The following is a 24,631-nucleotide window of genomic DNA, read 5'->3' on the forward strand; positions in this document are numbered from 1 at the left end:
TGTAGCGTTGCAGATTCACATGTTTCACATGTGGCGTTGCAGATTCACATGTGGCGTTGCAGATTCACATGTGGGCGTTGCAGATTCACATAGCGTGTAGATTCACATGTTGGGGTTGCAGATTCACATGTTGGGGTTGGGGTTGCAGATTCACATGTTGGGGTTGCAGATTCACATGTTGGGGTTGCAGATTCACATGTTGGGGTTGCAGATTCACATGTTGGGGTTGCAGATTCACATGTGGCGTTGCAGATCACATGTTGGGGTTGCAGATTCACATGTTGGCGTTGCAGATTCACATGTTGGCGTTGCAGATTCACATGTGGCGTTGCAGATTCACATGTTGGGGTTGCAGATTCACATGTTGGGGTTGATTCACAGATTGCAGATTCACATGTTGGGGTTGCAGATTCACATGTAGCGTTGCAGATTCACATGTAGCGTTGCAGATTCACATGTTGGGGTTGCAGATTCACATGTAGCGTTGCAGATTCACATGTGGCGTTGCAGATTCACATGTGGGGTTGCAGATTCACATGTAGCGTTGCAGATTCGTTGCAGATTCACATGTTGGGGTTGCAGATTCACATGTTGCAGATTCACATGTGGCGTTGCAGATTCACATGTTTCACATGTGGCGTTGCAGATTCACATGTGGCGTTGCAGATTCACATGTTGGGGTTGCAGATTCACATGTTTCACATGTGGCGTTGCAGATTCACATGTAGCGTTGCAGATTCACATGTTGGGGTTGCAGATTCACATGTGGCGTTGCAGATTCACATGTTGGGCGTTGCAGATTCACATGTTTCACATGTGGCGTTGCAGATTCACATGTGGCGTTGCAGATTCACATGTAGCGTTGCAGATTCACATGTAGCGTTGTAGATTCACATGTTGGGGTTGCAGATTCACATGTTGGGGTTGCAGATTCACATGTTGGGGTTGCAGATTCACATGTTGGGGTTGCAGATTCACATGTTGGGGTTGCAGATTCACATGTTGGGGTTGCAGATTCACATGTTGGGGTTGCAGATTCACATGTGGCGTTGCAGATTCACATGTTGGGGTTGCAGATTCACATGTGGCGTTGCAGATTCACATGTTGGGGTTGCAGATTCACATGTAGCGTTGCAGATTCACATGTTGGGGTTGCAGATTCACATGTAGCGTTGCAGATTCACATGTAGCGTTGCAGATTCACATGTGGCGTTGCAGATTCACATGTAGCGTTGCAGATTCACATGTTGCAGATTCACATGTGGCGTTGCAGATTCACATGTAGCGTTGCAGATTCACATGTGGCGTTGCAGATTCACATGTAGCGTTGCAGATTCACATGTAGCGTTGCAGATTCACATGTAGCGTTGCAGATTCACATGTAGCGTTGCAGATGGCGTTGCAGATTCACATGTAGCGTTGCAGATTCACATGTAGCGTTGCAGATTCACATGTGGCGTTGCAGATTCACATGTGGCGTTGCAGATTCACATGGCGTTGCAGATTCACATGTGGCGTTGCAGATTCACATGTAGCGTTGCAGATTCACATGTAGCGTTGCAGATTCACATGTTGGCGTTGCAGATTCACATGTTGGGGTTGCAGATTCACATGTTGGGGTTGCAGATTCACATGTTGGGGTTGCAGATTCACATGTTGGGGTTGCAGATTCACATGTAGCGTTGCAGATTCACATGCAGATTCACATGTGGGGTTGCAGATTCACATGTGGCGTTGCAGATTCACATGTTGGGGTTGCAGATTCACATGTGGCGTTGCAGATTCACATGTAGCTTTGCAGATTCACATGTGGCGTTGCAGATTCACATGTGCAGCGTGGCGTTGCAGATTCACATGTAGCGTTGCAGATTCACATGTTGGGGTTGCAGATTCACATGTGGCGTTGCAGATTCACATGTAGCGTTGCAGATTCACATGTAGTGTTGCAGATTCACATGTAGCGTTGCAGATTCACATGTGGCGTTGCAGATTCACATGTGGCGTTGCAGATTCACATGTTGGCGTTGCAGATTCACATGTGGCGTTGCAGATTCACATGTTGGGGTTGCAGATTCACATGTAGCGTTGCAGATTCACATGTAGCGTTGCAGATTCACATGTTTCACATGTGGGCGTTGCAGATTCACATGTGGCGTTGCAGATTCACATGTTGGGGTTGCAGATTCACATGTTTCACATGTGGCGTTGCAGATTCACATGTAGCGTTGTAGATTCACATGTTGGGGTTGCAGATTCACATGTGGCGTTGCAGATTCACATGTAGCGTTGCAGATTCACATGTTTCACATGTGGCGTTGCAGATTCACATGTGGCGTTGCAGATTCACATGTAGCGTTGCAGATTCACATGTTGGGGTTGCAGATTCACATGTAGCGTTGCAGATTCACATGTAGCGTTGCAGATTCACATGTTTCACATGTGGCGTTGCAGATTCACATGTGGCGTTGTAGATTCACATGTTGGGGTTGCAGATTCACATGTTTCACATGTGGCGTTGCAGATTCACATGTAGCGTTGTAGATTCACATGTTGGGGTTGCAGATTCACATGTGGCGTTGCAGATTCACATGTAGCGTTGCAGATTCACATGTTTCACATGTGGCGTTGCAGATTCACATGTGGCGTTGCAGATTCACATGTAGCGTTGCAGATTCACATGTAGCGTTGTAGATTCACATGTTGGGGTTGCAGATTCACATGTTGGGGTTGCAGATTCACATGTTGGGGTTGCAGATTCACATGTTGGGGTTGCAGATTCACATGTTGGGGTTGCAGATTCACATGTTGGGGTTGCAGATTCACATGTTGGGGTTGCAGATTCACATGTGGCGTTGTAGATTCACATGTTGGGGTTGCAGATTCACATGTAGCATTGCAGATTCACATGTTGGGGTTGCAGATTCACATGTAGCGTTGCAGATTCACATGTTGGGGTTGCAGATTCACATGTAGCGTTGCAGATTCACATGTAGCGTTGCAGATTCACATGTAGCGTTGCAGATTCACATGTGGCGTTGCAGATTCACATGTAGCGTTGCAGATTCACATGTAGCGTTGCAGATTCACATGTAGCGTTGCAGATTCACATGTAGCGTTGCAGATTCACATGTAGCGTTGCAGATTCATGTGGCGTTGCAGATTCACATGTGGCGTTGCAGATTCACAGCGTTGCAGATTCACATGTAGCGTTGCAGATTCACATGTAGCGTTGCAGATTCACATGTAGCGTTGCAGATTCACATGTTGCAGATTCACATGTAGCGTTGCAGATTCACATGCAGATTCACATGTGGCGTTGCAGATTCACATGTAGCGTTGCAGATTCACATGTAGCGTTGCAGATTCACATGGCGTTGCAGATTCACATGTGGCGTTGCAGATTCACATGTGGGGTTGCAGATTCACATGTTTCACATGTAGCGTTGCAGATTCACATGTAGCGTTGCAGATTCACATGTAGCGTTGCAGATTCACATGTTGGGGTTGCAGATTCACATGTTGGGGTTGCAGATTCACATGTTGGGGTTGCAGATTCACATGTTGGGGTTGCAGATTCACATGTTGGGGTTGCAGATTCACATGTGGCGTTGCAGATTCACATGTAGCGTTGCAGATTCACATGTGGGGTTGCAGATTCACATGTGGCGTTGCAGATTCACATGTTGGGGTTGCAGATTCACATGTGGCGTTGCAGATTCACATGTAGCTTTGCAGATTCACATGTGGCGTTGCAGATTCACATGTGGCGTTGCAGATTCACATGTGGCGTTGCAGATTCACATGTAGCGTTGCAGATTCACATGTTGGGGTTGCAGATTCACATGTGGCGTTGCAGATTCACATGTAGCGTTGCAGATTCACATGTAGTGTTGCAGATTCACATGTAGCGTTGCAGATTCACATGTGGCGTTGCAGATTCACATGTGGCGTTGCAGATTCACATGTGGCGTTGCAGATTCACATGTTGGGGTTGCAGATTCACATGTAGCGTTGCAGATTCACATGTAGCGTTGCAGATTCACATGTTTCACATGTGGCGTTGCAGATTCACATGTGGCGTTGTAGATTCACATGTTGGGGTTGCAGATTCACATGTTTCACATGTGGCGTTGCAGATTCACATGTGGCGTTGCAGATTCACATGTTGGGGTTGCAGATTCACATGTGGCGTTGCAGATTCACATGTAGCGTTGCAGATTCACATGTTTCACATGTGGCGTTGCAGATTCACATGTGGCGTTGCAGATTCACATGTAGCGTTGCAGATTCACATGTAGCGTTGCAGATTCACATGTTGGGGTTGCAGATTCACATGTTGGGGTTGCAGATTCACATGTTGGGGTTGCAGATTCACATGTTGGGGTTGCAGATTCACATGTTGGGGTTGCAGATTCACATGTTGGGGTTGCAGATTCACATGTTGGGGTTGCAGATTCACATGTGGCGTTGCAGATTCACATGTTGGGGTTGCAGATTCACATGTTGGCGTTGTAGATTCAGATGTTGGCGTTGCAGATTCACATGTGGCGTTGCAGATTCACATGTTGGGGTTGCAGATTCACATGTTGGGGTTGCAGATTCACATGTAGCGTTGCAGATTCACATGTTGGGGTTGCAGATTCACATGTAGTGTTGCAGATTCACATGTAGCGTTGCAGATTCACATGTTGGGGTTGCAGATTCACATGTAGCGTTGCAGATTCACATGTGGCGTTGCAGATTCACATGTTGGGGTTGCAGATTCACATGTAGCGTTGCAGATTCACATGTTGGCGTTGCAGATTCACATGTTGGGGTTGCAGATTCACATGTAGCGTTGCAGATTCACATGTTGGGGTTGCAGATTCACATGTAGCGTTGCAGATTCACATGTAGCGTTGCAGATTCACATGTTGGGGTTGCAGATTCACATGTGGCGTTGCAGATTCACATGTTGGGGTTGCAGATTCACATGTTGGGGTTGCAGATTCACATGTAGCGTTGCAGATTCACATGTAGCGTTGCAGATTCACATGTGGGGTTGCAGATTCACATGTGGCGTTGCAGATTCACATGTTGGGGTTGCAGATTCACATGTGGCGTTGCAGATTCACATGTAGCGTTGCAGATTCACATGTGGCGTTGCAGATTCACATGTAGCGTTGCAGATTCACATGTTGGGGTTGCAGATTCACATGTGGCGTTGCAGATTCACATGTGGCGTTGCAGATTCACATGTGGCGTTGCAGATTCACATGTAGCGTTGCAGATTCACATGTAGCGTTGCAGATTCACATGTAGCGTTGCAGATTCACATGTAGCGTTGCAGATTCACATGTAGCGTTGCAGATTCACATGTAGCGTTGCAGATTCACATGTGGCGTTGCAGATTCACATGTAGCGTTGCAGATTCACAGCGTTGCAGATTCACATGTGGCGTTGCAGATTCACATGTTGGGTTGCAGATTCACATGTAGCGTTGCAGATTCACATGTAGCGTTGCAGATTCACATGTTTCACATGTGGGCGTTGCAGATTCACATGTGGCGTTGCAGATTCACATGTTGGGGTTGCAGATTCACATGTTTCACATGTGGCGTTGCAGATTCACATGTAGCGCAGATTCACATGTTGGGGTTGCAGATTCACATGTGGCGTTGCAGATTCACATGTAGCGTTGCAGATTCACATGTTTCACATGTGTTGCAGATTCACATGTGGCGTTGCAGATTCACATGTGGCGTTGCAGATTCACATGTGCAGATTCACATGTTGGGGTTGCAGATTCACATGTTGGGGTTGCAGATTCACATGTTGGGGTTGCAGATTCACATGTTGGGGTTGCAGATTCACATGTTGGGGTTGCAGATTCACATGTTGGGGTTGCAGATTCACATGTTGGGGTTGCAGATTCACATGTGGCGTTGTAGATTCACATGTTGGGGTTGCAGATTCACATGTTGGCGTTGTAGATTCAGATGTTGGCGTTGCAGATTCACATGTGGCGTTGCAGATTCACATGTTGGGGTTGCAGATTCACATGTTGGGGTTGCAGATTCACATGTAGCGTTGCAGATTCACATGTTGGGGTTGCAGATTCACATGTAGCGTTGCAGATTCACAGCGTTGCAGATTCACATGTTGGGGTTGCAGATTCACATGTAGCGTTGCAGATTCACATGTGGCGTTGCAGATTCACATGTTGGGGTTGCAGATTCACATGTAGCGTTGCAGATTCACATGTTGGCGTTGCAGATTCACATGTTGGGGTTGCAGATTCACATGTAGCGTTGCAGATTCACATGTAGCGTTGCAGATTCACATGTTGGGCGTTGCAGATTCACATGTGGCGTTGTAGATTCACATGTTGGGGTTGCAGATTCACATGTGGGTTGCAGATTCACATGTGGCGTTGCAGATTCACATGTTGGGGTTGCAGATTCACATGTGGCGTTGCAGTAGCGTTGCAGATTCACAGATTCACATGTGGCGTTGCAGATTCACATGTGGCGTTGCAGATTCACATGTGGCGTTGCAGATTCACATGTAGCGTTGCAGATTCACATGTTGGGGTTGCAGATTCACATGTTGGCGTTGCAGATTCACATGTTGGGGTTGCAGATTCACATGTTGGGGTTGCAGATTCACATGTTGGGGTTGCAGATTCACATGTTGGGGTTGCAGATTCACATGTTGGGGTTGCAGATTCACATGTGGCGTTGCAGATTCACATGTTGGGGTTGCAGATTCACATGTAGCGTTGCAGATTCACATGTTGGGGTTGCAGATTCACATGTGGCGTTGCAGATTCACATGTTGGGGTTGCAGATTCACATGTAGCGTTGCAGATTCACATGTAGCGTTGCAGATTCACATGTGGCGTTGCAGATTCACATGTGGCGTTGCAGATTCACATGTTGGGGTTGCAGATTCACATGTGGCGTTGCAGATTCACATGTGGCGTTGCAGATTCACATGTGGCGTTGCAGATTCACATGTAGCGTTGCAGATTCACATGTAGCGTTGCAGATTCACATGTAGCGTTGCAGATTCACATGTGGCGTTGCAGATTCACATGTAGCGTTGCAGATTCACATGTAGCGTTGCAGATTCACATGTAGCGTTGCAGATTCACATGTGGCGTTGCAGATTCACATGTGGCGTTGCAGATTCACATGGGCGTTGCAGATTCACATGTTGGCGTTGCAGATTCACATGTTGCAGATTCACATGTAGCGTTGCAGATTCACATGTTGGGGTTGCAGATTCACATGTTGGGGTTGCAGATTCACATGTTGGGGTTGCAGATTCACATGTTGGGGTTGCAGATTCACATGTAGCGTTGCAGATTCACATGTAGCGTTGCAGATTCACATGTGGGGTTGCAGATTCACATGTTGCAGATTCACATGTTGGGGTTGCAGATTCACATGTGGCGTTGCAGATTCACATGTAGCGTTGCAGATTCACATGTTGCAGGGTTGCAGATTCACATGTGGCGTTGCAGATTCACATGTAGCGTTGCAGATTCACATGTTGGGGTTGCAGATTCACATGTGGCGTTGCAGATTCACATGTAGCGTTGCAGATTCACATGTAGTGTTGCAGATTCACATGTAGCGTTGCAGATTCACATGTGGCGTTGCAGATTCACATGTGGCGTTGCAGATTCACATGTTGGCGTTGCAGATTCACATGTGGCGTTGCAGATTCACATGTTGGGGTTGCAGATTCACATGTAGCGTTGCAGATTCACATGTAGCGTTGCAGATTCACATGTTTCACATGTGGCATTGCAGATTCACATGTGGCGTTGCAGATTCACATGTTGGGGTTGCAGATTCACATGTTTCACATGTGGCGTTGCAGATTCACATGTAGCGTTGTAGATTCACATGTTGGGGTTGCAGATTCACATGTGGCGTTGCAGATTCACATGTAGCGTTGCAGATTCACATGTGGCGTTGCAGATTCACATGTGGCGTTGCAGATTCACATGTTAGGGTTGCAGATTCACATGTTGGGTTGCAGATTCACATGTGGCGTTGCAGATTCACATGTAGCGTTGCAGATTCACATGTTTCACATGTGGCGTTGCAGATTCACATGTTGGCGTTGCAGATTCACATGTTGGGGTTGCAGATTCACATGTGTGGCGTTGCAGATTCACATGTAGCGTTGCAGATTCACATGTTGGGCGTTGCAGATTCACATGTGGCGTTGCAGATTCACATGTAGCGTTGCAGATTCACATGTTTCACATGTGGCGTTGCAGATTCACATGTGGCGTTGCAGATTCACATGTTGGGGTTGCAGATTCACATTCACATGTAGCGTTGCAGATTCACATGTGGCGTTGCAGATTCACATGTTGCAGATTCACATGTGGCGTTGCAGATTCACATGTTGGGCGTTGCAGATTCACATGTGGCGTTGCAGATTCACACATGCGTTGTAGATTCACATGTTGGGGTTGCAGATTCACATGTTGGGGTTGCAGATTCACATGTTGGGGTTGCAGATTCACATGTTGGGGTTGCAGCAGATTCACATGTTGGGGTTGCAGATTCACATGTTGGGGTTGCAGATTCACATGTGGCGTTGCAGATTCACATGTTGGGGTTGCAGATTCACATGTTGGGGTTGCAGATTCACATGTTGGGGTTGCAGATTCACATGTAGCGTTGCAGATTCACATGTTGGGGTTGCAGATTCACATGTAGCGTTGCAGATTCACATGTAGCGTTGCAGATTCACATGTAGCGTTGCAGATTCACATGTAGCGTTGCAGATTCACATGTAGCGTTGCAGATTCACATGTGGCGTTGCAGATTCACATGTGTTGCAGATTCACATGTAGCGTTGCAGATTCACATGTAGCGTTGCAGATTCACATGTAGCGTTGCAGATTCACATGTAGGCGTTGCAGATTCACATGTGGCGTTGCAGATTCACATGTGGCGTTGCAGATTCACATGCAGATTCACATGTAGCGTTGCAGATTCACATGTAGCGTTGCAGATTCACAGCGTTGCAGATTCACATGTGGCGTTGCAGATTCACATGTAGCGTTGCAGATTCACATGTAGCGTTGCAGATTCACATGTAGCGTTGCAGATTCACATGTAGCGTTGCAGATTCACATGTTGGGGTTGCAGATTCACATGTTGGGGTTGCAGATTCACATGTTGGGGTTGCAGATTCACATGTTGGGGTTGCAGATTCACATGTTGGGGTTGCAGATTCACATGTAGCGTTGCAGATTCACATGTAGCGTTGCAGATTCACATGTGGGGTTGCAGATTCACATGTGGCGTTGCAGATTCACATGTTGGGGTTGCAGATTCACATGTGGCGTTGCAGATTCACATGTAGCTTTGCAGATTCACATGTGGCGTTGCAGATTCACATGTGGCGTTGCAGATTCACATGTGGCGTTGCAGATTCACATGTAGCGTTGCAGATTCACATGTTGGGGTTGCAGATTCACATGTGGCGTTGCAGATTCACATGTAGCGTTGCAGATTCACATGTAGTGTTGCAGATTCACATGTAGCGTTGCAGATTCACATGTGGCGTTGCAGATTCACATGTGGCGTTGCAGATTCACATGTTGGCGTTGCAGATTCACATGTGGCGTTGCAGATTCACATGTTGGGGTTGCAGATTCACATGTAGCGTTGCAGATTCATATGTAGCGTTGCAGATTCACATGTTTCACATGTGGCATTGCAGATTCACATGTGGCGTTGTAGATTCACATGTTGGGGTTGCAGATTCACATGTTTCACATGTGGCGTTGCAGATTCACATGTAGCGTTGTAGATTCACATGTTGGGGTTGCAGATTCACATGGCGTTGCAGATTCACATGTGGCAGATTCACATGTTTCACATGTGGCGTTGCAGATTCACATGTGGCGTTGCAGATTCACATGTAGCGTTGCAGATTCACATGTTGGGGTTGCAGATTCACATGTAGCGTTGCAGATTCACATGTAGCGTTGCAGATTCACATGTTTCACATGTGGCGTTGCAGATTCACATGTGGCGTTGTAGATTCACATGTTGGGGTTGCAGATTCACATGTTTCACATGTGGCGTTGCAGATTCACATGTAGCGTTGTAGATTCACATGTTGGGGTTGCAGATTCACATGTGGCGTTGCAGATTCACATGTAGCGTTGCAGATTCACATGTTTCACATGTGGCGTTGCAGATTCACATGTGGCGTTGCAGATTCACATGTAGCGTTGCAGATTCACAGATTCACATGTTGGGGTTGCAGATTCACATGTTGGGGTTGCAGATTCACATGTTGGGGTTGCAGATTCACATGTTGGGGTTGCAGATTCACATGTTGGGGTTGCAGATTCACATGTTGGCGTTGCAGATTCACATGTTGGGGTTGCAGATTCACATGTGGCGTTGCAGATTCACATGTTGGGGTTGCAGATTCACATGTAGCGTTGCAGATTCACATGTTGGGGTTGCAGATTCACATGTAGCGTTGCAGATTCACATGTTGGGGTTGCAGATTCACATGTAGCGTTGCAGATTCACATGTAGCGTTGCAGATTCACATGTAGCGTTGCAGATTCACATGTAGCGTTGCAGATTCACATGTAGCGTTGCAGATTCACATGTTGGCGTTGCAGATTCACATGTAGCGTTGCAGATTCACATGTTGGCGTTGCAGATTCACATGTAGCGTTGCAGATTCACATGTAGCGTTGCAGATTCACATGTGGCGTTGCAGATTCACATGTGGCGTTGCAGATTCACATGTAGCGTTGCGTTGCAGATTCACATGTAGCGTTGCAGATTCACATGTGGCGTTGCAGATTCACATGTAGCGTTGCAGATTCACATGTAGCGTTGCAGATTCACATGTGGCGTTGCAGATTCACATGTAGCGTTGCAGATTCACATGTAGCGTTGCAGATTCACATGTTGGGGTTGCAGATTCACATGTTGGCGTTGCAGATTCACATGTGGCGTTGCAGATTCACATGTGGCGTTGCAGATTCACATGTAGCGTTGCAGATTCACAGCGTTGCAGATTCACATGTAGCGTTGCAGATTCACATGTGGGCGTTGCAGATTCACATGTTGGCGTTGCAGATTCACATGTTGGGGTTGCAGATTCACATGTTGGGGTTGCAGATTCACATGTTGGGGTTGCAGATTCACATGTTGGGGTTGCAGATTCACATGTTGGGGTTGCAGATTCACATGTAGCGTTGCAGATTCACATGTAGCGTTGCAGATTCACATGTGGCGTTGCAGATTCACATGTGGCGTTGCAGATTCACATGTTGGCGTTGCAGATTCACATGTGGCGTTGCAGATTCACATGTAGCGTTGCAGATTCACATGTGGCGTTGCAGATTCACATGTGGCGTTGCAGATTCACATGTGGCGTTGCAGATTCACATGTAGCGTTGCAGATTCACATGTTGGGGTTGCAGATTCACATGTGGCGTTGCAGATTCACATGTAGCGTTGCAGATTCACATGTAGTGTTGCAGATTCACATGTAGCGTTGCAGATTCACATGTGGCGTTGCAGATTCACATGTGGCGTTGCAGATTCACATGTTGGCGTTGCAGATTCACATGTGGCGTTGCAGATTCACATGTTGGGGTTGCAGATTCACATGTAGCGTTGCAGATTCACATGTAGCGTTGCAGATTCACATGTTTCACATGTGGCGTTGCAGATTCACATGTGGCGTTGTAGATTCACATGTTGGGGTTGCAGATTCACATGTTTCACATGTGGCGTTGCAGATTCACATGAGCGTTGTAGATTCACATGTTGGGGTTGCAGATTCACATGTGGCGTTGCAGATTCACATGTAGCGTTGCAGATTCACATGTTTCACATGTGGCGTTGCAGATTCACATGTGGCGTTGCAGATTCACATGTAGCGTTGCAGATTCACATGTAGCGTTGTAGATTCACATGTTGGGGTTGCAGATTCACATGTTGGGGTTGCAGATTCACATGTTGGGGTTGCAGATTCACATGTTGGGGTTGCAGATTCACATGTTGGGGTTGCAGATTCACATGTTGGGGTTGCAGATTCACATGTTGGGGTTGCAGATTCACATGTGGCGTTGTAGATTCACATGTTGGGGTTGCAGATTCACATGTTGGCGTTGTAGATTCAGATGTTGGCGTTGCAGATTCACATGTGGCGTTGCAGATTCACATGTTGGGGTTGCAGATTCACATGTTGGGGTTGCAGATTCACATGTAGCGTTGCAGATTCACATGTTGCAGATTCACATGTAGCGTTGCAGATTCACATGTAGCGTTGCAGATTCACATGTGGCGTTGCAGATTCACATGTAGCGTTGCAGATTCACATGTGGCGTTGCAGATTCACATGTAGCGTTGCAGATTCACATGTTGGGGTTGCAGATTCACATGTTGGGGTTGCAGATTCACATGTTGGGGTTGCAGATTCACATGTTGGGGTTGCAGATTCACATGTTGGGGTTGCAGATTCACATGTAGCGTTGCAGATTCACATGTTGGGGTTGCAGATTCACATGTGGGGTTGCAGATTCACATGTGGCGTTGCAGATTCACATGTTGGGGTTGCAGATTCACATGTGGCGTTGCAGATTCACATGTAGCGTTGCAGATTCACATGTTGGCGTTGCAGATTCACATGTAGCGTTGCAGATTCACATGTGGCGTTGCAGATTCAGCGTTGCAGATGCAGATTCACATGTGCGTTGCAGATTCACATGTGGCGTTGCAGATTCACATGTAGCGTTGCAGATTCACATGTAGTGTTGCAGATTCACATGTAGCGTTGCAGATTCACATGTGGCGTTGCAGATTCACATGTTGGCGTTGCAGATTCACATGTGGCGTTGCAGATTCACATGTTGGGGTTGCAGATTCACATGTAGCGTTGCAGATTCACATGTAGCGTTGCAGATTCACATGTTGGCGTTGCAGATTCACATGTAGCGTTGCAGATTCACATGTTGGGGTTGCAGATTCACATGTGGCGTTGCAGATTCACATGTAGCGTTGCAGATTCACATGTAGCGTTGCAGATTCACATGTTGGGGTTGCAGATTCACATGTGGCGTTGCAGATTCACATGTAGGGTTGCAGATTCACATGTTGGGGTTGCAGATTCACATGTGGGGTTGCAGATTCACATGTGGCGTTGCAGATTCACATGTTGGGGTTGCAGATTCACATGTGGCGTTGCAGATTCACATGTGGCGTTGCAGATTCACATGTGGCATGTGGCGTTGCAGATTCACATGTGGCGTTGCAGATTCACATGTGGCGTTGCAGATTCACATGTTGGGCGTTGCAGATTCACATGTTGCAGATTCACATGTGGCGTTGCAGATTCACATGTGGCGTTGCAGATTCACATGTTGGGCGTTGCAGATTCACATGTAGCGTTGCAGATTCACATGTGGCGTTGCAGATTCACATGTTGGCGTTGCAGATTCACATGTTAGATTCACATGTTGGGGTTGCAGATTCACATGTGGCGTTGCAGATTCACATGTAGCGTTGCAGATTCACATGTTTCACATGTGGCGTTGCAGATTCACATGTGGCGTTGTAGATTCACATGTTGGGGTTGCAGATTCACATGTTTCACATGTGGCGTTGCAGATTCACATGTAGCGTTGTAGATTCACATGTTGGGGTTGCAGATTCACATGTGGCGTTGCAGATTCACATGTAGCGTTGCAGATTCACATGTTTCACATGTGGCGTTGCAGATTCACATGTGGCGTTGCAGATTCACATGTAGCGTTGCAGATTCACATGTAGCGTTGTAGATTCACATGTTGGGGTTGCAGATTCACATGTTGGGGTTGCAGATTCACATGTTGGGGTTGCAGATTCACATGTTGGGGTTGCAGATTCACATGTTGGGGTTGCAGATTCACATGTTGGGGTTGCAGATTCACATGTTGGGGTTGCAGATTCACATGTGGCGTTGTAGATTCACATGTTGGGGTTGCAGATTCACATGTTGGCGTTGTAGATTCAGATGTTGGCGTTGCAGATTCACATGTGGCGTTGCAGATTCACATGTTGGGGTTGCAGATTCACATGTTGGGGTTGCAGATTCACATGTAGCGTTGCAGATTCACATGTAGCGTTGCAGATTCACATGTAGCGTTGCAGATTCACATGTAGCGTTGCAGATTCACATGTAGCGTTGCAGATTCACATGTAGCGTTGCAGATTCACATGTAGCGTTGCAGATTCACATGTAGCGTTGCAGATTCACATGTAGCGTTGCAGATTCACATGTTGGGGTTGCAGATTCACATGTTGGGGTTGCAGATTCACATGTTGGGGTTGCAGATTCACATGTTCACATGTTGGGGTTGCAGATTCACATAGCGTTGCAGATTCACATGTAGCGTTGCAGATTCACATGTTGGGGTTGCAGATTCACATGTGGCGTTGCAGATTCACATGTTGGGGTTGCAGATTCACATGTGGCGTTGCAGATTCACATGTAGCGTTGCAGATTCACATGTGGCGTTGCAGATTCACATGTGGCGTTGCAGATTCACATGTGGCGTTGCAGATTCACATGTAGCGTTGCAGATTCACATGTTGGGGTTGCAGATTCACATGTGGCGTTGCAGATTCACATAGCGTTGCAGATTCACGTTGCAGATTCACATGTAGCGTTGCAGATTCACATGTGGCGTTGCAGATTCACATGTGGCGTTGCGTTGCAGATTCACATGTGGCGTTGCAGATTCACATGTTGGGGTTGCAGATTCACATGTAGCGTTGCAGATTCACATGTAGCGTTGCAGATTCACAGATTCACATGTGGCGTTGCAGATTCACATGTGGCGTTGCAGATTCACATGTTGGGGTTGCAGATTCACATGTGTGGCGTTGCAGATTCACATGTAGCGTTGCAGATTCACATGTTGTTGCAGATTCACATGTGGCGTTGCAGATTCACATGTAGCGTTGCAGATTCACATGTTTCACATGTGGCGTTGCAGATTCACATGTTGGCGTTGCAGATTCACATGTAGCGTTGCAGATTCACATGTTGGGGTTGCAGATTCACATGTTGGCGTTGCAGATTCACATGTTGGGGTTGCAGATTCACATGTTGGGGTTGCAGATTCACATGTTGGGGTTGCAGATTCACATGTTGGGGTTGCAGATTCACATGTTGGGGTTGCAGATTCACATGTTGGCGTTGCAGATTCACATGTTGGCGTTGCAGATTCACATGTTGGCGTTGTAGATTCAGATGTTGGGTTGCAGATTCACATGTGGCGTTGCAGATTCACATGTAGCGTTGCAGATTCACATGTTGGGGTTGCAGATTCACATGTAGCGTTGCAGATTCACAGCGTTGCAGATTCACATGTTGGGGTTGCAGATTCACATGTTGCAGATTCACATGTTGGGGTTGCAGATTCACATGTTGGGGTTGCAGATTCACATGTTGGGGTTGCAGATTCACATGTTGGGGTTGCAGATTCACATGTTGGGGTTGCAGATTCACATGTGGCGTTGCAGATTCACATGTTGGGGTTGCAGATTCACATGTTGGCGTTGCAGATTCAGATGTTAGCGTTGCAGATTCACATGCAGATTCACATGTTGGGGTTGCAGATTCACATGTTGGGGTTGCAGATTCACATGTAGCGTTGCAGATTCACATGTTGGGGTTGCAGATTCACATGTTGGGGTTGCAGATTCACATGTAGCGTTGCAGATTCACATGTTGGGGTTGCAGATTCACATGTGGCGTTGCAGATTCACATGTGGCGTTGCAGATTCACATGTTGGGGTTGCAGATTCACATGTGGCGTTGCAGATTCACATGTTGGCGTTGCAGATTCACATGTTGGGGTTGCAGATTCACATGTAGCGTTGCAGATTCACATGTTGGGGTTGCAGATTCACATGTAGCGTTGCAGATTCACATGTGGCGTTGCAGATTCACATGTTGGGGTTGCAGATTCACATGTGGCGTTGCAGATTCACATGTTGGGGTTGCAGATTCACATGTTGGGGTTGCAGATTCACATGTAGCGTTGCAGATTCACATGTAGCGTTGCAGATTCACATGTGGGGTTGCAGATTCACATGTGGCGTTGCAGATTCACATGTTGGGGTTGCAGATTCACATGTGGCGTTGCAGATTCACATGTAGCGTTGCAGATTCACATGTGGCGTTGCAGATTCACATGTAGCGTTGCAGATTCACATGTTGGGGTTGCAGATTCACATGTGGCGTTGCAGATTCACATGTGGCGTTGCAGATTCACATGTGGCGTTGCAGATTCACATGTAGCGTTGCAGATTCACATGTAGTGTTGCAGATTCACATGTGGCGTTGCAGATTCACATGTGGCGTTGCAGATTCACATGTAGCTTTGCAGATTCACATGTGGCGTTGCAGATTCACATGTGGCGTGCAGATTCACATGTGGCGTTGCAGATTCACATGTGGCGTTGCAGATTCACATGTTGGGGTTGCAGATTCACATGTGGCGTTGCAGATTCACATGTAGCGTTGCAGATTCACATGTAGTGTTGCAGATTCACATGTAGCGTTGCAGATTCACATGTGGCGTTGCAGATTCACATGTGGCGTTGCAGATTCACATGTTGGCGTTGCAGATTCACATGTGGCGTTGCAGATTCACATGTTGGGGTTGCAGATTCACATGTAGCGTTGCAGATTCACATGTAGCGTTGCAGATTCACATGTTTCACATGTGGCGTTGCAGATTCACATGTGGCGTTGCAGATTCACATGTTGGGGTTGCAGATTCACATGTTTCACATGTGGCGTTGCAGATTCACATGTAGCGTTGCAGATTCACATGTTGGGGTTGCAGATTCACATGTGGCGTTGCAGATTCACATGTTGGGGTTGCAGATTCACATGTTTCACATGTGGCGTTGCAGATTCACATGTGGCGTTGCAGATTCACATGTAGCGTTGCAGATTCACATGTAGCGTTGCAGATTCACATGTTGGGGTTGCAGATTCACATGTTGGGGTTGCAGATTCACATGTTGTTGGGGTTGCAGATTCACATGTTGGGGTTGCAGATTCACATGTTGGGGTTGCAGATTCACATGTTGGCGTTGCAGATTCACATGTTGGGGTTGCAGATTCACATGTTGGCGTTGCAGATTCACATGTAGCGTTGCAGATTCACATGTTGGGGTTGCAGATTCACATGTGGCGTTGCAGATTCACATGTTGGGGTTGCAGATTCACATGTTGGCGTTGCAGATTCACATGTAGCTTTGCAGATTCACATGTGGCGTTGCAGATTCACATGTTGGCGTTGCAGATTCACATGTAGCGTTGCAGATTCACATGTTAGCGTTGCAGATTCACATGTTGGGGTTGCAGATTCACATGTGGCGTTGCAGATTCACATGTTGGCGTTGCAGATTCACATGTAGTGTTGCAGATTCACATGTAGCGTTGCATTCACATGTGGCGTTGCAGATTCACATGTGGCGTTGCAGATTCACATGTTGGCGTTGCAGATTCACATGTGGCGTTGCAGATTCACATGTTGGGGTTGCAGATTCACATGTAGCGTTGCAGATTCACATGTAGCGTTGCAGATTCACATGTTTCACATGTGGCGTTGCAGATTCACATGTGGCGTTGTAGATTCACATGTTGGGGTTGCAGATTCACATGTTTCACATGTGGCGTTGCAGATTCACATGTAGCGTTGTAGATTCACATGTTGGGGTTGCAGATTCACATGTGGCGTTGCAGATTCACATGTAGCGTTGCAGATTCACATGTTTCACATGTGGCGTTGCAGATTCACATGTGGCGTTGCAGATTCACATGTAGCGTTGTAGATTCACATGTTGGGGTTGCAGATTCACATGTTGGGGTTGCAGATTCACATGTTGGGGTTGCAGATTCACATGTTGGGGTTGCAGATTCACATGTTGGGGTTGCAGATTCACATGTTGGGGTTGCAGATTCACATGTGGCGTTGTAGATTCACATGTTGGGGTTGCAGATTCACATGTTGGCGTTGTAGATTCAGATGTTGGCGTTGCAGATTCACATGTGGCGTTGCAGATTCACATGTTGGGGTTGCAGATTCACATGTAGCGTTGCAGATTCACATGTTTCACATGTGGCGTTGCAGATTCACATGTAGCGTTGCAGATTCACATGTAGCGTTGTAGATTCACATGTTGGGGTTGCAGATTCACATGTTGGGGTTGCAGATTCACATGTTGGGGTTGCAGATTCACATGTTGGGGTTGCAGATTCACATGTTGGGGTTGCAGATTCACATGTTGGGGTTGCAGATTCACATGTGGGGTTGCAGATTCACATGTGGCGTTGCAGATTCACATGTTGGGGTTGCAGATTCACATGTTGGCGTTGTAGATTCAGATGTTGGCGTTGCAGATTCACATGTGGCGTTGCAGATTCACATGTTGGGGTTGCAGATTCACATGTTGGGGTTGCAGATTCACATGTAGCGTTGCAGATTCACATGTTGGGGTTGCAGATTCACATGTAGTGTTGCAGATTCACATGTAGCGTTGCAGATTCACATGTTGGGGTTGCAGATTCACATGTAGCGTTGCAGATTCACATGTGGCGTTGCAGATTCACATGTTGGGGTTGCAGATTCACATGTAGCGTTGCAGATTCACATGTTGGCGTTGCAGATTCACATGTTGGCGTTGCAGATTCACATGTAGCGTTGCAGATTCACATGTTGGGGTTGCAGATTCACATGTAGCGTTGCAGATTCACATGTTAGGGTTGCAGATTCACATGTTGGGGTTGCAGTCACATGTGGCGTTGCAGATTCACATGTTGGGGTTGCAGATTCACATGTTGGGGTTGCAGATTCACATGTTGCAGATTCACATGGGTTGCAGATTCACATGTTGGGGTTGCAGATTCACATGTGGCGTTGCAGATTCACATGTTGGGGTTGCAGATTCACATGTGGCGTTGCAGATTCACATGTAGCGTTGCAGATTCACATGTGGCGTTGCAGATTCACATGTGGCGTTGCAGATTCACATGTTGGGGTTGCAGATTCACATGTGGCGTTGCAGATTCACATGTGGCGTTGCAGATTCACATGTAGCGTTGCAGATTCACATGTGTTGCAGATTCACATGTTAGTGTTGCAGATTCACATGTAGCGTTGCAGATTCACATAGCGTTGCAGATTCACATGTAGGTTGCAGATTCACATGTGGCGTTGCAGATTCACATGGCGTTGCAGATTCACATGTTGGGTTGCAGATTCACATGTTGGCGTTGCAGATTCACATGTTGGGGTTGCAGATTCACATGTGGCGTTGCAGATTCACATGTAGCGTTGCAGATTCACATGTAGTGTTGCAGATTCACATGTAGCGTTGCAGATTCACATGTGGCGTTGCAGATTCACATGTTGGCGTTGCAGATTCACATGTTGGCGTTGCAGATTCACATGTGGCGTTGCAGATTCACATGTTGGGGTTGCAGATTCACATGTAGCGTTGCAGATTCACATGTAGCGTTGCAGATTCACATGTTTCACATGTGGCGTTGCAGATTCACATGTGGCGTTGTAGATTCACATGTTGGGGTTGCAGATTCACATGTTTCACATGTGGTGTTGCAGATTCACATGTGGCGTTGCAGATTCACATGTTGGGGTTGCAGATTCACATGTGGCGTTGCAGATTCACATGTAGCGTTGCAGATTCACATGTTTCACATGTGGCGTTGCAGATTCACATGTGGCGTTGCAGATTCACATGTAGCGTTGCAGATTCACATGTAGCGTTGCAGATTCACATGTTGGGGTTGCAGATTCACATGTTGGGGTTGCAGATTCACATGTTGGCAGATTCACAGATTCACATGTTGGGGTTGCAGATTCACATGTTGGGGTTGCAGATTCACATGTTGGGGTTGCAGATTCACATGTGGCGTTGCAGATTCACATGTTGGGGTTGCAGATTCACATGTTGGCGTTGCAGATTCACATGTTGTTGTTGCAGATTCACATGTTGCAGATTCACATGTTGGCGTTGCAGATTCACATGTTGGCGTTGCAGATTCACATGTTGGTGTTGCAGATTCACATGTGGCGTTGCAGATTCACATGTTGGGGTTGCAGATTCACATGTTGGGGTTGCAGATTCACATGTAGCGTTGCAGATTCACATGTAGCGTTGCAGATTCACATGTGGCGTTGCAGATTCACATGTTGGGGTTGCAGATTCACATGTTGGGGTTGCAGATTCACATGTAGCGTTGCAGATTCACATGTTGGGGTTGCAGATTCACATGTAGTGTTGCAGATTCACATGTAGCGTTGCAGATTCACATGTTGGGGTTGCAGATTCACATGTAGCGTTGCAGATTCACATGTGGCGTTGCAGATTCACATGTTGGGGTTGCAGATTCACATGTAGCGTTGCAGATTCACATGTTGGCGTTGCAGATTCACATGTTGGGGTTGCAGATTCACATGTAGCGTTGCAGATTCACATGTTGGGGTTGCAGATTCACATGTAGCGTTGCAGATTCACATGTAGCGTTGCAGATTCACATGTTGGGGTTGCAGATTCACATGTGGCGTTGCAGATTCACATGTTGGGGTTGCAGATTCACATGTTGGGGTTGCAGATTCACATGTAGCGTTGCAGATTCACATGTAGCGTTGCAGATTCACATGTGGGGTTGCAGATTCACATGTGGCGTTGCAGATTCACATGTTGGGGTTGCAGATTCACATGTGGCGTTGCAGATTCACATGTAGCGTTGCAGATTCACATGTGGCGTTGCAGATTCACATGTAGCGTTGCAGATTCACATGTTGGGGTTGCAGATTCACATGTGGCGTTGCAGATTCACATGTGGCGTTGCAGATTCACATGTAGCGTTGCAGATTCACATGTAGCGTTGCAGATTCACATGTAGTGTTGCAGATTCACATGTAGCGTTGCAGATTCACATGTAGCGTTGCAGATTCACATGTAGCTTTGCAGATTCACATGTGGCGTTGCAGATTCACATGTGGCGTTGCAGATTCACATGTGGCGTTGCAGATTCACATGTAGCGTTGCAGATTCACATGTTGGGGTTGCAGATTCACATGTGGCGTTGCAGATTCACATGTAGCGTTGCAGATTCACATGTAGTGTTGCAGATTCACATGTAGCGTTGCAGATTCACATGTGGCGTTGCAGATTCACATGTGGCGTTGCAGATTCACATGTTGGCGTTGCAGATTCACATGTGGCGTTGCAGATTCACATGTTGGGGTTGCAGATTCACATGTAGCGTTGCAGATTCACATGTAGCGTTGCAGATTCACATGTTTCACATGTGGCGTTGCAGATTCACATGTGGCGTTGTAGATTCACATGTTGGGGTTGCAGATTCACATGTTTCACATGTGGCGTTGCAGATTCACATGTAGCGTTGTAGATTCACATGTTGGGTTGCAGATTCACATGTGGCGTTGCAGATTCACATGTAGCGTTGCAGATTCACATGTTTCACATGTGGCGTTGCAGATTCACATGTGGCGTTGCAGATTCACATGTAGCGTTGCAGATTCACATGTAGCGTTGTAGATTCACATGTTGGGGTTGCAGATTCACATGTTGGGGTTGCAGATTCACATGTTGGGGTTGGGGTTGCAGATTCACATGTTGGGGTTGCAGATTCACATGTAGCGTTGCAGATTCACATGTAGCGTTGTAGATTCACATGTTGGGGTTGCAGATTCACATGTTGGGGTTGCAGATTCACATGTTGGGGTTGCAGATTCACATGTAGCGTTGCAGATTCATGTTTCACATGCAGATTCACATGTGGCGTTGCAGATTCACATGTAGCGTTGCAGATTCACATGTAGCGTTGTAGATTCACATGTTGGGGTTGCAGATTCACATGTTGGGGTTGCAGATTCACATGTTGGGGTTGCAGATTCACATGTTGGGGTTGCAGATTCACATGTTGGGGTTGCAGATTCACATGTTGGGGTTGCAGATTCACATGTTGGGGTTGCAGATTCACATGTGGCGTTGTAGATTCACATGTTGGGGTTGCAGATTCACATGTTGGCGTTGTAGATTCAGATGTTGGCGTTGCAGATTCACATGTGGCGTTGCAGATTCACATGTTGGGGTTGCAGATTCACATGTTGGGGTTGCAGATTCACATGTAGCGTTGCAGATTCACATGTTGGGGTTGCAGATTCACATGTAGTGTTGCAGATTCACATGTAGCGTTGCAGATTCACATGTTGGGGTTGCAGATTCACATGTAGCGTTGCAGATTCACATGTGGCGTTGCAGATTCACATGTTGGGGTTGCAGATTCACATGTAGCGTTGCAGATTCACATGTTGGCGTTGCAGATTCACATGTTGGGGTTGCAGATTCACATGTAGCGTTGCAGATTCACATGTTGGGGTTGCAGATTCACATGTAGCGTTGCAGATTCACATGTAGCGTTGCAGATTCACATGTTGGGGTTGCAGATTCACATGTGGCGTTGCAGATTCACATGTTGGGGTTGCAGATTCACATGTTGGGGTTGCAGATTCACATGTAGCGTTGCAGATTCATATGTAGCGTTGCAGATTCACATGTGGGGTTGCAGATTCACATGTGGCGTTGCAGATTCACATGTTGGGGTTGCAGATTCACATGTGGCGTTGCAGATTCACATGTAGCGTTGCAGATTCACATGTGGCGTTGCAGATTCACATGTAGCGTTGCAGATTCACATGTTGGGGTTGCAGATTCACATGTGGCGTTGCAGATTCACATGTGGCGTTGCAGATTCACATGTAGCGTTGCAGATTCACATGTAGCGTTGCAGATTCACATGTAGTGTTGCAGATTCACATGTAGCGTTGCAGATTCACATGTGGCGTTGCAGATTCACATGTGGCGTTGCAGATTCACATGTTGGCGTTGCAGATTCACATGTGGCGTTGCAGATTCACATGTAGTGTTGCAGATTCACATGTAGCGTTGCAGATTCACATGTTGGGGTTGCAGATTCACATGTAGCGTTGCAGATTCACATGTGGCGTTGCAGATTCACATGTGGCGTTGCAGATTCACATGTTGGGGTTGCAGATTCACATGTAGCGTTGCAGATTCACATGTAGTGTTGCAGATTCACATGTAGCGTTGCAGATTCACATGTGGCGTTGCAGATTCACATGTGGCGTTGCAGATTCACATGTAGTGTTGCAGATTCACATGTAGCGTTGCAGATTCACATGTGGCGTTGCAGATTCACATGTGGCGTTGCAGATTCACATGTTGGGGTTGCAGATTCACATGTGGCGTTGCAGATTCACATGTTGGGGTTGCAGATTCACATGTGGCGTTGCAGATTCACATGTTGGGGTTGCAGATTCACATGTGGCGTTGCAGATTCACATGTGGCGTTGCAGATTCACATGTTTTGGTTGAAAACGTGTTATTATTTTCGTGTGTGAGATGGTGTCAACATGTTGCAGTGTCTCCACTAGTGGAATTAAAAGATGTTGCAGTGTTATGTTACCCTGGCCTTTACTATCTCTGGCTATGTTACCCTGGCCTTTACTATCTCTGGCTATGTTAACCTGGTCTTTACTATCTCTGGTTATGTTACCCTGGCCTTTACTATCTCTGGCTATGTTACCCTGGCCTTTACTATCTCTGGCTATGTTACCCTGGCCTTTACTATCTCTGGCTATGTTACCCTGGCCTTTACTATCTCTGGCTATGTTACCCTGGCCTTTACTATCTCTGGCTATGGTACCCTGGCCTTTACTATCTCTGGTTATGTTACCCTGGCCTTTACTATCTCTGGTTATGTTACCCTGGCCTTTACTATCTCTGACTATGTTACCCTGGTCTTTACTATCTCTGGTTATGTTACCCTGGCCTTTACTATCTCTGGCTATGTTACCCTGGCCTTTACTATCTCTGGCTATGTTACCCTGGCCTTTACTATCTCTGGCTATGTTAACCTGGCCTTTACTATCCCTGGCTATGTTAACCTGGCCTTTACTATCTGTGGTTATGTTACCCTGGCCTTTACTATCTCTGGCTATGTTACCCTGGCCTTTACTATCTCTGGCTATGTTACCCTGGCCTTTACTATCTCTGGCTATGTTACCCTGGCCTTTACTATCTCTGGCTATGGTACCCTGGCCTTTACTATCTCTGGTTATGTTACCCTGGCCTTTACTATCTCTGGTTATGTTACCCTGGCCTTTACTATCTCTGACTATGTTACCCTGGCCTTTACTATCTCTGGCTATGTTACCCTGGCCTTTACTATCTCTGTTTATGTTACCCTGGCCTTTACTATCTCTGACTATGTTACCCTGGTCCCGTGATTGTTTCCCTCCTTGTTTTTTGTTGTAATGCGCCAACTGGAGGGTGGCTGGTATCATAGGTGCCATTTCCTGGTGTTGTGCCCTTGAGCAAGGCAGAACACCAGGTGCCCCAGTGTGGCGACCCTCCGCACCACTCCAAAACCAGGATATGTACGGGTATGTACGGGTGTTTTTCAGAGGGGTTGGGGTAAAAGAGGAAGTCACGTTTCAGGT

At 46.8% G+C, this 24,631-nt stretch overlaps 1 protein-coding gene across 1 annotated transcript in view; it reads left to right on the plus strand.

The window, feature by feature from the left end:
- The window catches only part of st6galnac5a (ST6 (alpha-N-acetyl-neuraminyl-2,3-beta-galactosyl-1,3)-N-acetylgalactosaminide alpha-2,6-sialyltransferase 5a), a 262,069-nt gene that overhangs the window by 82,261 nt on the left and 155,177 nt on the right, over positions 1-24,631 (plus strand). The window lies entirely within an intron of this gene.

Source organism: Oncorhynchus nerka, linkage group LG9b (assembly GCF_034236695.1).
Source record: "Oncorhynchus nerka isolate Pitt River linkage group LG9b, Oner_Uvic_2.0, whole genome shotgun sequence".
In the NCBI taxonomy this organism is placed as follows: domain Eukaryota; kingdom Metazoa; phylum Chordata; class Actinopteri; order Salmoniformes; family Salmonidae; genus Oncorhynchus; species Oncorhynchus nerka.